The following is a 16494-nucleotide window of genomic DNA, read 5'->3' as shown; positions in this document are numbered from 1 at the left end:
AATGTTTTCATATTTTAGTATTTTTTCTGGTGATTGACCCTATAGTTAGGACAAAATAGATAAAATAAAAATATTTTGTATTATTTGCAAAAAGATAAAAAATGAATATGCAAGAATTTACATCATTCACAATGAAAGGAGTCTTACTTACATATACATTCACATCATACTGCACAATCTATTTATATTTAGGTAGGTGAGGTTTAGTAAGTAAAAATGGGGATAATGTAAATTTAAATATATAAATTGATAAAATTATTATTCTGACTCATATTCTCATATCAAGGCCATATGTAACATCTTTGTTCCATGAAGTGCACTTTTGCCATTTTGTTCCAGGGTCAATTTGAAGTGTTGGTTATCACCTATAACAACGATAGCGAACCTGTTTTGGCTCGCGTGCCATAAGTGGGGGGAGCGCAGAAGGTCATGTATGGGTGTGCCGCACCCATAATGCAATGCACGACCCCCAGTGCGCATGCACGCACTACAGGCGCTCCCCCCATTTTTACATGCTTTTTTCGCCCTCCCCAGGCTCCAGAGGCTTTATAGGAGCCTGGGGAGGGCGAAAACAGCCTCCCTGCCCGCCCGGACGCCCTCCGGAGGCATCAGGGAAGCCTCCGGATGGTCCCTGAAGCCTTCAGAGAGCTGAAAACGACACTACGAACAAACCGGATGTCACCTGACAAATGGCTCCGCGTGCCACCTGTGGCACGCGTGCCATAGGTTCGCCATCACTGACCTATAAAGTCCTCTACAGGAAGTTATACAGGAAGGCTACCTAAGGAACCAACTTCATCCTATTACATCAGCCCTCCCACTTGATTAGGTAGGGAAGGTATGCTGGAGATCCATCAGTCTGTATAATAAAATGGCTACTCTTTTCTTTGTTCAATTATTTGGATCATATTTTATAACATTTCTGCTTCTTTTATAATAAAAATACTTACATGATACCTAAAGTAGAAATCTGATTGGAAGGAACATCAACAAATAGTTAACTTTCATGGGCATAGCATGATTATCTATACCAGGGGTGTCAAACTCAAGACCCAGGGGTCAGTTCTGGCCCACGGGGTGCTTAGATCTGGCCTATAGGGCTATCCTGGAAACAGTGAAGGATTGGCCCATGGTGCCTCTACAAGTGAAAACAGAACTCAGGGGGCTGCTGATAGAGGGCTGCGGGAGGCCATTGCAGCTGATAAGGGGCCCAGGAGAGCTGCACATGCTTCCATAAAAGGTGGAACTCTATATTCTTTCTCTTCTTTTTAGGAAATTGAAAGATGAATTATATTGAAGAAGTGGTTCTTATTAGAACTAACCAATTCTGTTCTTCCGTGTAATTAGAATGCCATCGGAAAAATGGCATACAGTGGAAAGATACTTTAATATGTGTTGCATTTGTATGCCATTGTATGCTTACGATTAATAAAAGGGAAAAAGGGAAATCAAGGAATACATTGTGCGCTAAAAATAAAATGTACTTTGGGCCTTCAGAGGCAAGTAAAACCTTGCCAAGAAAACTGTAAGAACAAGTTCAGACAGTTAAGAGTCAGGAGTTGACACTGACTTGAAAGCACATGCACGCATGAAAGGAAAAGGGCAATGCCGAAACTGTTTTTTTTCCCAGTTCCACCTCTTCAGGTTTTTTGACTGTGTAAATCCTTTTTCTATACTGATTATGCCATTTGGCTCCTCAATGAGTTCTTTCCATATCAATATTGTTGTAAGGTTTAGGCTTTTGAATTTGACTTCAAAACATTACAAGTACAATTTTTATTCTTGATAATCTGTTATTTCTTTCGGCCTCCAACTCCAACCACAACTGCAAAAAGAATATACAAAACAGAATATTTCTTTTAAAAGAACACAAAGGGAAATATTTCAAGATTTATAAAATATGAGTTGTTTACTCAAATCTCTTTTCTCTGATCTCCTCCCCTGCCCCCCAATTTGCTCTCGCTCTCTCTCTCTCTCTCTCTCTCTCTCTCTCTCTCTCTCTCTCTCTCTCTCTCTCTCTCTCTCTCACTAAGGTCTTTTTCCTTTTCCTTTAAAAATATGAACTAATGAAAAATTATATGTCTGAAATAGCAGAAAACTGACTTTGTTCAAGGACCATAAAGAATTCCATTCTCAGCTTTTCCATATAGGATAAGAATAATCAGTATATAAAGACAAACTTATTGTTTCAACATCTCAATTGAAAAAAGGTACTTTATCTACTTTTCTGGTTACTTCTTGAGGCAAATTGTTCCATAGATTAATTGTTCTAGCTGTCAGGAAATTTCTCCTTAGTTCTAAGTTGGTTCTCTCCTTAGTTTCCACCATTACTACTTGTTAATATTTTATGATACCGTTCTTACTAATTTTAATGAGTATCAAATTTTGCATTTTAAAAAATTTTGGTTCTCAGAAAGTGTTCACACAAAAATGATTATTTACATCTGCTGGCAATTATTAAGCTACTGCCTAATAATTATTAACAATAATTATAATTTATTGTTACTGCTTATGAAAAAGAAAAGACAGTTCATAATCATACTTATGTCATAGGTCCAGGGATGATATTTTCTTGGAAAAAAATAAAGAGAAATCTGAAAAAAAAGAAAAAAGCTGAAAATGGTTCATAAGGGGAAAAAAAGAATGTTTATATTTATAACTTTGCTTTACAAAAGAAAATTAAGAGCAAAGCTGAAAAAATAAATAATCAATTCAAATTTATGAAATAAAGATCTGGCTTTTATATTAAAGAATATGTTGTCACTTTTAGTCATCGTCAAAAGTTTTCCAAATGTACTTTTTAATTAAAGTACCGTGATACAGCAAAAAAATTCTCTTTTATGTACTTTCAAATACAAGTATAAAGTTATCTCATTATATAGAAAGTCTATTCATTGAATATATATTTATAATGATTGCCCAATATGGATCATAAAATATTTGAAAAATATTCTATTCTTCTTTTATCCTATCCTTGATTCTTGATTCTTCAGCAATGTGGGAATTTGGGGGTAATGATCCTTCTGATCCTTCGCACTGCTGCTGATATGATTGGTGCTTTGAGAAATAACTGTATCATTTCATATAATAGCCATATTGTGTTGTATGTTAAGAAATATAACCAGCCATGGAGAAGGAATGCACAAGCACGCCCATGTTATTGTTAGATTTATGTGTCATTTATATATTTTACCACTCATGGCAACATACATAATGCTTCCAACTCCTAGTTTCTCCACATTAACAACCCTGTGAGGTGGGTTGGCTGACACTGACTGTCCTGTTTCTGACTCACCTATCCAGGCTTGTGATCAAGTGAAGATTAGAATTCACAGTTTTCCAGTTTCTAATTCAAGACTTTAACCATTGCAACAAACTATTAGCAAAAATATGGAAAAAGTGAAAAGTGAACTGATATACCTACTTTGTCACTGAAGTTTTCAGAATGCTGTTTTTACTTCCCAATATAGTTTAGAATGCTAACCTACCATTCAATTAGTAGCCAAGTTTTGCCTTCCTTAACTTAAATGTAATTTATATAATACAACCTACTATGACTTTCTCTTATAGGCACATTTTAAAAACCACTTTAATAATTATATAAACGTGACACTAAGTGTGGTGTTTCTTCTGTAAATAATTTGGAGGATCCTGCTTTTGTCTGAAATGAGTGGTAACCAAATGCCTTATAGGAATTTGTGTACATAGGCCTAGTTTTCAACTCCTGGCAACTGTCTGGAATATTCCCTGCAGTTTTCTTGTAAATGGTTTGCCATTGTCTGTTTTCCAAGACTTAAGGTGGAGCTAGAACTCAGGGTCTCTTCATTAGAGGAAATATATAAGTAAGAAGACATACCAGTCATTCAATGTAAGTTTAAAAGTACTGTTAAAAATTCAGGCATGAAGATATATTATTGAAATCATATTTAATAAAATTATTCCCATGCTTAAAAATGCCATAAAAGGAATAAATGAAGTTAACAATGTTGGAGTCTTTCCTCAAATCATCATTTTTTATCTGTCACATTTATTTTCCATTAGGTTTCTGCCACTTTCAACATTATTATCAATCACTTTTTGGCTAAATGTTTTTGAAAGCTCAAAGAACCATATAAATTGGTATTGCTGTTTGACCTCTCAGAATCAAGGTTAATGGAAGCTCTTTGCTGTCAAGAAAAAAGCTTCAAGCCAAAGTAATGTGTCAAAGGCAGCCAGTCAAAAAACTGTCCCAACAACAAACAAAAAAGAGAAAAGAAACACTAGTTAATGTAATACAAAGCAGATCAATCATTTTGAAATGCCTATACTTGAGAATTTTACACTTCTGATTTAAGGGTTGATTACTTGATATCACTAAATCTTAATTCTTCACAGCATACCTGGAAATGGCTTATTTTCAAAGATGAGTATAACAATTGGTCCTTAGGTAGTGATGTTTTTTTTAAAAAAAAACAGGCTGAAATGGGAAGGGAAATATAAAACATTTACCTGATAACTTTTATCAGGTGTCAAAAAAAGAAAGCATTGACATAGACAGCTGCCCAGTAAAATAAGATGATTTGGAGGTTTGTACTGGATTTCAGATATTTGACAGTAGGTATGGCCCATATAGGATTTTTCAATTATAAACCAGCTGCATTACCCGATAACTATATTAGTATAATACTATACGGTGCCGAATTTTTTAAAATTTTATTTTGGCAAATTTTGTATCCTTCCCTTTCTCCTTTTGGCTTGAATATAGGTAAGATTGATACTTAAGTTACACCCTGAGGAAATCCTGCATTATTTATCAGGTTGTAAATTGTTATACATTACTTTACTTTGGTTTAATCTTGTGTAATCTTACCGAAGCCAATCAAATAAATAGAGCCTGATGCCAACTTCCTTATGTTAGTCATATCTGTAACCCATTGCTTTTCCAGAAGAGTGGAGGGAGGCGTCACGTGAGGGTTAACACAGCCTGATTGGTCCATTAGACTGAGAGAAAACTTCTTAACCTTCAGCTTCTCCTGTTGGTTCCCAGTTTCCTCTCAGTCTGGTCCAAAGCACTGTGCTTGGTTCCTAGTGAGAAGTTCTAAAAATATTCTATTAATTAATTTGTTTGCTAACTAATTTGACAAATTGGACATTCTAAAGCCTAAAAATTACTGCTGCGCTCGATAGAACCTTTAGTTCTAATCAGGCGGGGAGAGCCCCGTGGGGCATTTTCCCTTCCCCCTGCGAGCCGGGCACTCCGGTCTGGTCTCCGGGTGTTCGGGCAGCCGAGCGTTTCCCACAGCGCCTATAGCCTCCCCCATTGGCCCGCAGCGAACGAAGAAAAGAAGATCAAGCCTTCAGGGGTGAGCAATCCGAGCCGCAGCGCGACAAACGGCGTGAAGACTGGCCAGCGGTTGCCTTTTTGCTCGCGCCTTTCTCCCGTGCCATTTGCAGTTGCAAACGCGGCGTTTTTTACCTTTAAACTTTAAAACTTGACTGTGGCTGGGGAGGCTCGAGGCAGATCGCTACGAGAGCGGCCGCACGAAGATATTTAATACGGGCGAACCTCCGGCGGCCATTTTGAAAGGCCATCCACGTGCATCGGGCCTACTCTTAACCGGGCCAAAAAACGCTCCCTGGGCCTCCAAAAGACCGAGAAAAGCCCGATTACTGCCCTTTTCTACCGCTGATACAAAGAACTCTTCAAGAAATCTTTGCTTGGACACGTGAGTGGGGCGATGGTGGCGCGCTCTGAGATGGCACAGGCCACATCCATTCAGGCCCTGGAAGACAGGGAAGGCCCCTCGGAGCCCACTAGTCCTCGGGCCTCCAAACCATCTGCAGCCAACAGGCCTTCTAGGGCGTTGGAGAAGGATGAGCTAAGACGCTCCAGGGCCCTGGAAAGAACCATCACCAGGGCTGAAAAGAAAGCCAAGTCTGCTAGGCCCAGATCCAGATCTCCACTGGCAGAGGACCCTGGTCGTTCCCCTTCCTTCAATAGGGGGTTTAGTCCTTCCTCCCCCTCAGTCTCCCCGGTCGGGTCTGATAGGAGTGGGGGGCGAGGGGACTCTCCGGTCCCTATAGTTTCTCCTGGTGCGCAGGAGATTGATTTAGCTGATCCTCTGGAGGGCCCATCTGAAGGTTCCTCCAGGAGGCCTGGCAGGGGGTTAGCTCCACGGGGGCAGGAGTCTTACTCTGATGAGGATGAATTAGAACACCTACCTGAAAGTCTGAAGTGACTGATCTCTGCAGCCATCTCCCGGGGTATCGCCCAGAGGGATAGGGTTCCCCACCATGGTAGGGCTCAATCTTTCAGCAGGTCAAGATCTAGGGCCTCTTCGCCTTCGATCCTGAGTGAGGTTTCCTCCAGGGGGGTAGAACATAGACAGGATGATCTAGGGTTCTCAGAGGATGAAGAGGCAGCTCCTGACTCCCCCCTCTTCCAACCTTTTCCTCCTGGCCATGTTCAAGCCCTTGCTCAGAAAGGCTAGGAAGACCACCAAGGTAGGGACAGGGGACCCCACGGTTCCTCCTCCCAGGGATCCGGACATGGCCATGTTTTCGAATACTGCCACAAATAAGGAGGAAATTCCTGCTCCTCCAAATTTTTTAGAAGCGGCCACTAGCCAGTGGGCTCGTCCTTCCCATTTTTCTTCTCCAGGCAGCAATGACCGTCGCGCCTATAACCTAGAGAAATCCACCCATAGCTGCCCTGGTCTCCTCTTCCCCGGTCGTATCAGGGGACGCTGCAGACAAACTAAAACCAGAAGATAAGAAGGCGGAACTCACGCTGCGGAAGAACTTCAACGCTTCTGCATGGGCGGTGAGGGCGGCAGCCGCAGCCTCATATTTTAACCGCACGACGGTGATGTGGCTCCGCCAGCTTCAGGATCGGATTCCGATCCAGGACGACCGCACATTAATAAGATCATGGCCGCTTGCCAGTTCTCCGCCGATGTGACCCTGGACGCTGTGAGGTTTGGCTCCAGCGCCCTGGCCACATCGGTCGCTTCCTGCCGGTTACTCTGCCTTAGGAATTGGCAAATAGACAACAAGGCAAAATGGGACTTGATAGCGGCCCCTTTCATGGGCCAGAATCTGTTTGGGGTGGCTCTGGACCCGATAGTAATTGAAAACAAAGACAAGAAGAATGTCATGCCTACCACCACCAAAAAGACCGAGTCCCGTAATCACCCATACCATAGACCCTCCTTTAGAGGCTTTGACAGGGATCAGGATTACCGTTTCCAGTCCTATAGACAGGATAGGCAGTTTCATCGGCCTGCTTATCAGGACCGTTCTCGCTACCAGCAGCAGTCCAAACGGCCCTTTCCTGGGGGGGGGGCGGCTGCCCCTTCCGCAGAGGGAAATGACTCGAATCCGAGTCATCCCATCGGCGGCCGTCTTGCTCTGTTTGCGGACAAATGGGACAAGATAACCATGGACGGCTGGGTAAGAGCCACAGTACGTCACGGGTTGAGGTTGGAATTTCTCTCCAAACCCCCGAGGTTTTTCAGGATTTTTCCCCCCACCAGGAGTCCGGAACGCCGTCAGCTCATGGACCTCGCCGTGTCCCATCTTCTGGAAATTATAGCGGTGGAGGTCGTTCCGGTTCCAGAGCAGGGGCAGGGCTACTATTCAAATCTGTTCGTAGTCCCAAAGGCCTCGGGGGGTTGGAGGGCAATCCTAGACCTCAAATGTTTGAACCGTTACCTGGTATACCGATGGTTCAAAATGTCTTCCCTGAAGTCGATTCTGCAGGGCATAAGGAAAGGAGATTACATGGCCTCAGTAGATCTAACAGAGGCCTACCTCCACATCCCCATCCTAAAAGCTCACCGTCGCTACCTCAGGTTCTCCCACGGGGGTCAACATTTCCAATACCGTGCCCTCCCCTTCGGTCTAGCCTCAGCACCACGCACCTTCACCAAGGTTCTGGCAGCACTGGCAGCCCACCTCCGCTCCATCCTGGTGAGGCTCCAGTGCTATCTGGACAACGTCTTAGTTCAGGCAGGGTCCCTTCCCAGCGCAAACTCAGACCTCCGCCTGATATCCGCTGGCTCCAGGCCCTGGGGTTCTCAGTGAATTTTCCAAAAAGCCACTTGTTCCCGTCCAGACCAATTCTCCACCTAGGGACTGTGATCAATTCAGTGTCAGGGAGGGTGCGTCTGTCCCCAGATCGCTTGTCCAGCCTACGCCAGTTAGTTGCCTCCATCAAAAAAAGAAGGTCTGTTTCCATCTTGACCTTATCCCAACTTCTGGGGAAGATGGTGTCCTGTATAGGGATAGTGCCCTGGGCTCGACTCCACATGCATCCCCTTCAGTGGGCATTGATTCCGGCCCAGAGGAGGCTGATGAGCAACTCCCTATGGCCGCTTCGTATACCGGCAGATGTGAGACTATCCCTCTGATGGTGGATGTCCCCAGCTCTTCAGCAGGGAGGATCCTTTTGGGAGCTGGAGAGGGTGACAGTCACAACAGACGCGAGCCTCTTCGGCTGGGGGACCATAATGGGCACAAACATGGCTCAAGGACACTGGACTGCCTCAGACCTCCACCACAATATCAACTGGCTGGAGTTGAAGGCTGCGAGACTGGCCCTCCGGACATTCCGACGGCACCTACAAGGGCGCCACGTTCTCCTGCTCATGGACAACGTGGCCACGAAGGCGCATATGAACCGCCAAGGGGGGACTCACTCCCATGCCCTCTGGCAGGAGGCGCAGACATTAGGCCTGTGGGCGGAGAGACACTTGGCCTCGTTAGTGGCGGAACATATTTCGGGGGTATCCAACCACCAGGCAGACTGGCTGAGCCGAGCGACTCTGGACAATGGCGAGTGGCAGCTGTCTCCAGAGTTGTTTCGAAAGATCTGTCGGAGCTTCGGCACACCTCTAGTAGACTTGTTCGCCTCACCCGAGAACGCCCAACTGCCGAGGTTTTTTTCCTGGTTCCAGACCACCTCAGCGGAGGGCGTGGACGCTCTCAGAAGCCGTTGGCCCCCGGGCCTCCTCTACGCCTTCCCCCCTTCCCCTCATCCCCGCAACCATTCAGAAGGTAGTGGCAGAGAGGGCCCTTGTCATCTTGCTGGCCCCTTACTGGCCGAGGAGGCCGTGGTTTGCGGACCTGGTCCAGCTGTCAGTGGCAGATCCTTGGAGGATTCCCCAGGGGGAGGTCGCCCTCTGTCAGGGGGTTTTACATCACCTGGAACCGCAATGGCTCCACCTAACCACTTGGTTCTTGAACGGGGCATCCTGAGGGGGAAGAATCTGTCCTCGGGGGTCATACCGACCTTGGAGGCGTCCAGAAGGCCATCCACTACCAGAATTTACAATGCCACTTGGGTGGCCTTTGCTAAGTGGAGCACTTCCTAAGGGGTGGATCCCGCTAAGGCCACGGTTCCGGACATTCTCGAGTTCGTACAAAAGGGACTAGAGAACGGTCTGTCCCACAATACCCTTCGACGGCAGGTTGCCGCCTTGGCTACCATATTAGGGGGGGAGGGGTCATATACTCTTTCCCACTCCCCATTGGTCAAACGTTTTCTCAAAGGGGCGGCTAATATCCGACCGCCCCCAATTCACAGGTTTCCGACATGGGATCTCACCCTGGTCCTTAAGGCACTGACGGGATCTCCTTTCGAGCCCCTTAGGACAGTCCATATGCATCTTCTTACACTTAAGGTGGTCTTTCTGGTGGCCATCACAACGGCCAGGTGCATATCGGAATTGGGGGCCCTATCTTCCCGTAGTGACCTTTGTCTTATACACCAAGTTAGAGTGGTCCTTCGTTTGGATCCCGCGTTTATACCGAAGGTGAACACGCCCTTTCACAGGGCTCAGGAGATAGTCCTGCCTAACTTTTGCCCAAATCCATCACGGGAGAGGGAGCAGGTATGGCACAGATTAGACGTACGGCGCGCCGTTCGCATTTATCTGAAACGAATGGAGGGCGTGCGTAAGACTGAGGCGCTTTTCGTCTCTTTCCGGCCAGGTTCACTTGGAACTAAGGTATCCTCATCCACAATTGGGCGCTGGATTAGACAGGCCATTGTCGAGGCTTATGGGGCCTCGGGGCGGTCCCCCCCCCTCGGGTATAACGGCTCACTCTACCCGTAGTGCAGCTACCACTGCGGCCTGGGCTACCAGGGCTCCTCTGGAGGACATATGTCGGGTGGCCACTTGGGCTTCGCCTACCCCTTTCATTCGACATTACCGGCTGGATACCTACGCCTCGGCTGAGGCGTCGTTCGGTCGGAGGGTTCTACAGAGGGTGGCGGCCGATCCTCCCCCGGGACCCCAGTCTACCCTCCCTGGGACTTAGCGTGGGTATGTCCCTCACGTGACGCCTCCCTCCACTCTTCTGGAAAAAGAATGTTGGTCTTACCTGAACGTTGCTTTTAAGAAGAGTGGAGGGAGGCGTCACGATCCCGCCCTAGTTAGTGAGATAGGGTCTGGGGTGGGGGAGGACTGGGTGGTCCCCTGGGGGGGCTTGTCCTTGGTTGTTTGTAACTTGAACTTGCAGACTTCGACATCGCGGAAACTGGGAACCAACAGGAGAAGCTGAAGGTTAAGAAGTTTTCTCTCAGTCTAATGGACCAATCAGGCTGTGTTAACCCTCACGTGACGCCTCCCTCCACTCTTCTTAAAAGCAACGTTCAGGTAAGACCAACGTTCTTTATATGATAGCAGCTGTCCTAGCAACTTTTTCAGCCACCTATATCTCAAGATGCCAGAAGCTTTACCTAAGATTTTATTCATAACAGGAATTCCATCACAGGAATTCTGTTTTAAAGGTATTGTACTATTGTATCCCCCTTTTAGAAATGATGCTCAGGATAACAACTGTACTTGAGTTCATTTGAGCCTAAGATGTCTTGCACCATCTTTTTTACATGGCAGCTGAAGAATATGTTGGCTTATATCTTGTTCATTATGCATGGCTCTCTCCAGTCCCTGAAAGTTCTCTAGCAATCCCAAGGGAAGATGACTCTTCATGTGGGATTTTTATTAACAGGGACTACACCTGGGAGACTTCTAAAAACATGAATAAATTTATAGCAGAAAAGAGCATCAACAATGGCTGAAATGTCCACAACTTTTAGGGAATTTAGAAAAAGTTCAGCAGATAAATCAAGCATTCTTCACTGCTGCTGTTCCATAAAAGCAATATTGTACATTAGTTGTGCTCTAGTGCTGACCCATAGAGTACCCATCCCAAGTTGTTGGGAAGCATACTTTTGGATTGCTAAATCCACAAAAAAGTACATGATCGATGTACTTGTAGCTTACCCACAGGATAATAACATTACTTTTTAGCAATTAGAGAAATAATTGCCAGATCAATGTAGGCCCATCTTCCCCACACTCTGAAAAGTGACTTGCAGCTCTCTAGGATTTCATCACCTTCCTGGAGATACCAAAAACTATTAACAAGGAAGACGTATGCTTAATTGATCCCATGTAATAGAATGACCTAGCATCTGGCACACTAGGTTGCCCCAAAGTTCTTGATGTCACAAAGAATGGTACACAGTCATTGGGATTCATGAGATTTCTAGGCATGCCATCTCTGCCTCGGAACTACAATTCCTAAGCACCACCAAAACAATACCAACAACATCTAAAATTAATTACCAGTCACCAAAATTTATAATTAGTGGTTCATTCATTTGATTGGGATGGAAAGAATAATCATTTTTAATATGCATTTACACACTCCCTAAATTAAATGCAGGTTTTGTGCAATCTTCCAATGTTGGTAACTATAACTCCCAGAACATTTAATTATTGGTCATCCCGAAGCTTACACCTTTCCCAATTACCATAATAAAATCCCATTGTATATCTAAAAAAAAACCTAACCAATTCCTTTCTTTCTGGAAATGAGACATGGAAAATCCTATCACTGTGTCAAACTACTTGCCAGAATTTCATTAAAAAAAGAACAGATTGATCATAATGCCAAATTGCAGCTGTTTGGCTTTAGGTAGGAAGCACTGCCTACTCAGCAGCTCCTAGAGTTTTGGTGGTCTTGGGAATCCTTGTGTCTGAAAGGCAAAATATAAAATTAAGCACTTATTAATAGCAATAATTTATCATGACAAAGCCATAGATCTCTGCCTCCTGCTGGAGACCAAAATCAGACAATCAGTTGTTTATTTTATTGCACAATCATAACCATAGGCCATATTGATTAAATGCTGATCTGAGAAGGTTGTGCCTAAAAGTGAGAGACTAAAAAACAATAACTATATTTACCACTTTGCATTCACCTTCCCTAGTACGGGACAGCTTTCTGTAGCTTATTCAGTACAGGCTTCTCGCCTACTGTATCATTTATCTTTAGCTTTTTTGATGGGGCGTTTGGGTGAACATACTATGCATCATAGATGTTTAGCATGGAATGAGAGTTAATATTTGTATTAAGAAACAAATTCCTTTTCGATTACATTTTCTTATACATTACTAACAGCTTGTGCTGGACTTTATACAACAATATAGTTTCTTGCTTAGGGGTTTTTGTTACTATCTAGCTGTCCCTTTAATTTAGACAATTCTTATAAACAGCCATTTTTACTAGTTTCAGATGTCCTGTGCTCTACGTAAATTTCCACAATAGAATAAAAGAATAATACATTTACCTAGTTTGTTGCAGAGAAATGCACCACTGAATAAAACTGCATCTCACATCTCTTTTGGTGTTCTATGACATTCTTGTCTAAATGGCCTGTGATTGACTGTATCATAAAAAGGGTTTAGGAAGATGGAAAATATCTATAGTGCTTGAATTTCTATTTGTTTTGCCTTACTTCAGTCTGCTATATTTCTGCTATCAAATCAGACAAGTCATGCAAAATAATAATTGCTGCAAGAAGATCACATAGACTGACTACAGACAATGGCATAAAAAAAATAACAGCAATGGTGCTTTGGAATATCTGCAGGAAATACCATTTGCCTGCAAGCAAGAACTGGTGGGACCACAAAATAGACAAAAACAGAAAATGAACAGGGGTCCTAAAAGTCCTCAAATGCTTCCGGGCTTTAGAAGTCAAACAGACAAGAACCTGACATGTAACATTTCAGATTTAACAACTGTTGATAAAAAATACAAAAAACTTTGGAAGCAAAAGAATTGAAGAGGAAGAACTAGAGAAAAATCACCAAATACAAAGACCTGCAAATAGTAGATTGACTGAAGCAAACAAAAGCAAAGCTAGTACCAGTACAAAGATAAATACTATTAACAGGTGCCTTGGTGCAATCCTAAAATATCTAGAGCACTGCCAATGCCATCAGTATTGACAAAATCACCATCTTTCAATTGCAAAACAACATTTGCTCCCTCAGGTCCTTAGGAAGAACGTGATAGGTGGACAAAAATATAAAACTAGCTAACTAGGCAACCAACCAAAGCATATATTTTGTATTCTACCACAAATAGGAAGGAAATATGAGTAGAAATAAATTTGTATTCCTGCTATCCTTCCGTCACTTTTAGGATTAATAAAGTTACTGTATTTCAAACTTCTTGAACTGAGTTGAATGTGAAGGTTTTGTGGAGAATACTACATTGTATTTTTATTATTGTATCTTTTCTGTAGGTGCTCAGCAATCTGGAGGCTGCCAATATTTTCTTCTGCCCACAGCCATTGATGTAGTTGGGTTAAGAGAAGATGAGTGCCTCAAAACTATCCTGGTGGACTTCTATGCTTGAGGATAGAGTTGATAGCTAATTTTTTCTATTTCAGTCCAATGTCCAATTTTCTGCATCATTCTGGCTTAACTCTTAAATACTCTTAAATTATTAAATAATTTAAACTTTTAAATTATTAAACATCAAATAATATTTAAACTATATTGGTTAATCATGATGAGTTTTGTATAGACTAAGCATGCTACTGTTTTACCTTAAAACTGAGACAATAGACAATTTTAACTAGCTCTGACTCTGTTCATTTCTACAATATTTCATTGACCAATGAAGATATTGCCAGTCTAATTTATCATGTCTTGTCCATGGTGGAATTGTGTTATTTCCTGGGTGCATCCAATCATAATTCATAAAGTGCTAACACTGCTCCAGTGGTGATTTATTTAATTGCAATTATAACTGGACCTGTGCAGGTCAACCTTTCATATTTTGTACAATGAAGGTGACAAAATTTTCCGCACCAATTAATTTTGCATTATTTCATTCTCCATTGCCATGCACCAGCATTTAACTTATTCTGCATGTGTTTTCCAGTAATGTAAACGCATGGGAATTTTTTGTCTTAAAACAATCTTTTGTACATGGAGATGGATTTCTGAAATGAAGAAAATAAGAGGAGAAAGCTAAATCTTCAAATACTGTGATCCTAATCCAAATCATGATCTTTTCATTATACAGTAAGTAAACTAACTAGCAAAGAATAAACTTTGTAGACATAAAAGGTCTGCTGTAGGCCAGTCCAAAGCAAAGTAGATTTTTTCCCCATGAATGTTATTTGCTTTATCACCTTGAATCCTCTTGATGATAACAATTTGCATGGTCTCAAACATCTCTGAGTCAATGCTTTAAAAAGAAGATTTCTTCTGCCTCAGTGTTAACTGAAATGCTCCCAGGCTGAGTGATTTCATATGCCACTCAGCATGCACTGGAGTATAGAGTGTTAAAAAATATGCCACCCCTTTTCTTTCTGTAATTTAAGGGCATGTTTCTTATCAAGCAAAGAAACACATAAATTATGAGTCAAGCCTCTTTCTCATCAATTCATTGCTTTTACATAGATTAAGTTTAAGGGCTTCTAATTTCATTCCTTTGAACACACCTTCCAGATTTTGGCTCAGGACAAAATGTGTGGTTTCTGAATTGGCTAAGGAAAACTAAATACATTTATTCTTTGTCCATCCAAATGCTTTGCGGATGGCAGGCAAGAATGGAAAACAATTGTTTTGGAATGTTGGCTCTGGATGGTTTGAGCCTGACCAAAGCAGCTTCTAGTCATAGAAAATAAATCTTCTAACTTCAATCCCATACCTAAAAGAATAAGAAGAAAAACTCGCTTAAGAGGTTCATTTTCAAAATGATGATTATAAATATTTCTTCTTGAACTTATTCAAAGTGTTCTAACAAAATGCATATTGATTTTAATTTCATATGACATCAAAATGCATTGATCTTTGAGGTAAATATTAATCTCTTCTTTGGCATAAATCAATATTTACCACAGATCAATACATGTGGATGCCTAGTTCAACATAATCAATATCAGCTTAATTTGCAACAAAGTTAATTATACTGTTACAATGTTTTACATGTCATTCATATCTGAAACAGGTTTCAAGTATTTATTGTTTAAAATGCTTAGGCAGAGAAAATCTACTGCTTAGGGTCACCAATGTAGATACGGACATATAAACACATTTCTGATTTTCATTTCATTTGTGTAAATTTTTGCTACTATGGAAAACCTATCCCCCCTCCTCCTTCTCCCAAAATAATTAGAACATTCAAAAATTTAGCAAGAGTAGGAGCTGTAAAGTATCTCTTAGTGACATACACAGGTTTGTTTAAAAATGATAGCTGTGATTAGGCTACTCTTAGGTTGTCCCAAATATGCCTTTTCAGGAGGCAACTGGGATTTCTTGTGTTTCTTTGAAGATGTTTCGCTTCTCATCCAAGAAGCTTCTTCAGCTCTGACTGGATGGTGTGAAATGGAAGGATTTATATTCCTTGCAGACAGCTGGTTATTTGCATTCTTTTAGACATTCATTGAGGCCATTTGGAGGTTTACCTGTGCCCTCAAGTATCTGGGTAGTGCAAATATATGTGGAGTCTTCTTGGCTGCAGGATATTTTCTGCCATGTGTCCCTTTACTGTTGAAGACAGGCCCAGGCTCTTGGGCATGAGTCTGTTGTTTAAGTTTAAGTTTACTTTATTGTCATTGAACCTCATACAACAAAATTAAATGTCATCTTCAGTGTGCATCCTACATAAGAAAACTATGAAAGAAAACAAAACACATTCTTCACATTCTACCAAATTGAATTAAAAAACCCTGATACAGCACTATACCCGTGATGGCGAACCTATGGCATGCGTGGCAAAGGTGGCACACGGAGCCATTTGTTAGGGCATGCGAGGCTTTACCATATCAGCTCCAGTGTGCATATGCGCTCTGGCCAGCTGACTTTGGCCTTTGTTTTTGGCCATTTTTCACCCACCCGAGGCTTTCCTGAAGCTTCCGGAGGGCGAAAAACAACTCAACGTGCAAAACAGAAGTTCGGGAATGGACTTCTGGTTTGTGCATTGGGGCATTTCTCACCATCCGGAGGCTTCAGAAGGTGGCTGTTCCCGAACTTCTGGGTTGCTAGAAGGGCCTCCGGGGGGATGGGGGGAATTTTTGCCCTCCCTAGGCTCCTAGAAAGCCTCTGGAGCCTGGGGAGGGCGAAAAATGGGTCCATTGCGTGCCAAAAATGGGAGAAGGGCAGGGGCCACACACACATGCATGTGGGGGTTCATGGGCAT

This window comes from Natrix helvetica (genome assembly GCF_964273705.1).
Source record: "Natrix helvetica genome assembly, chromosome: 4".
In the NCBI taxonomy this organism is placed as follows: Eukaryota; Metazoa; Chordata; class Lepidosauria; order Squamata; family Natricidae; genus Natrix; species Natrix helvetica.
This window is presented reverse-complemented; position numbering follows the sequence as displayed.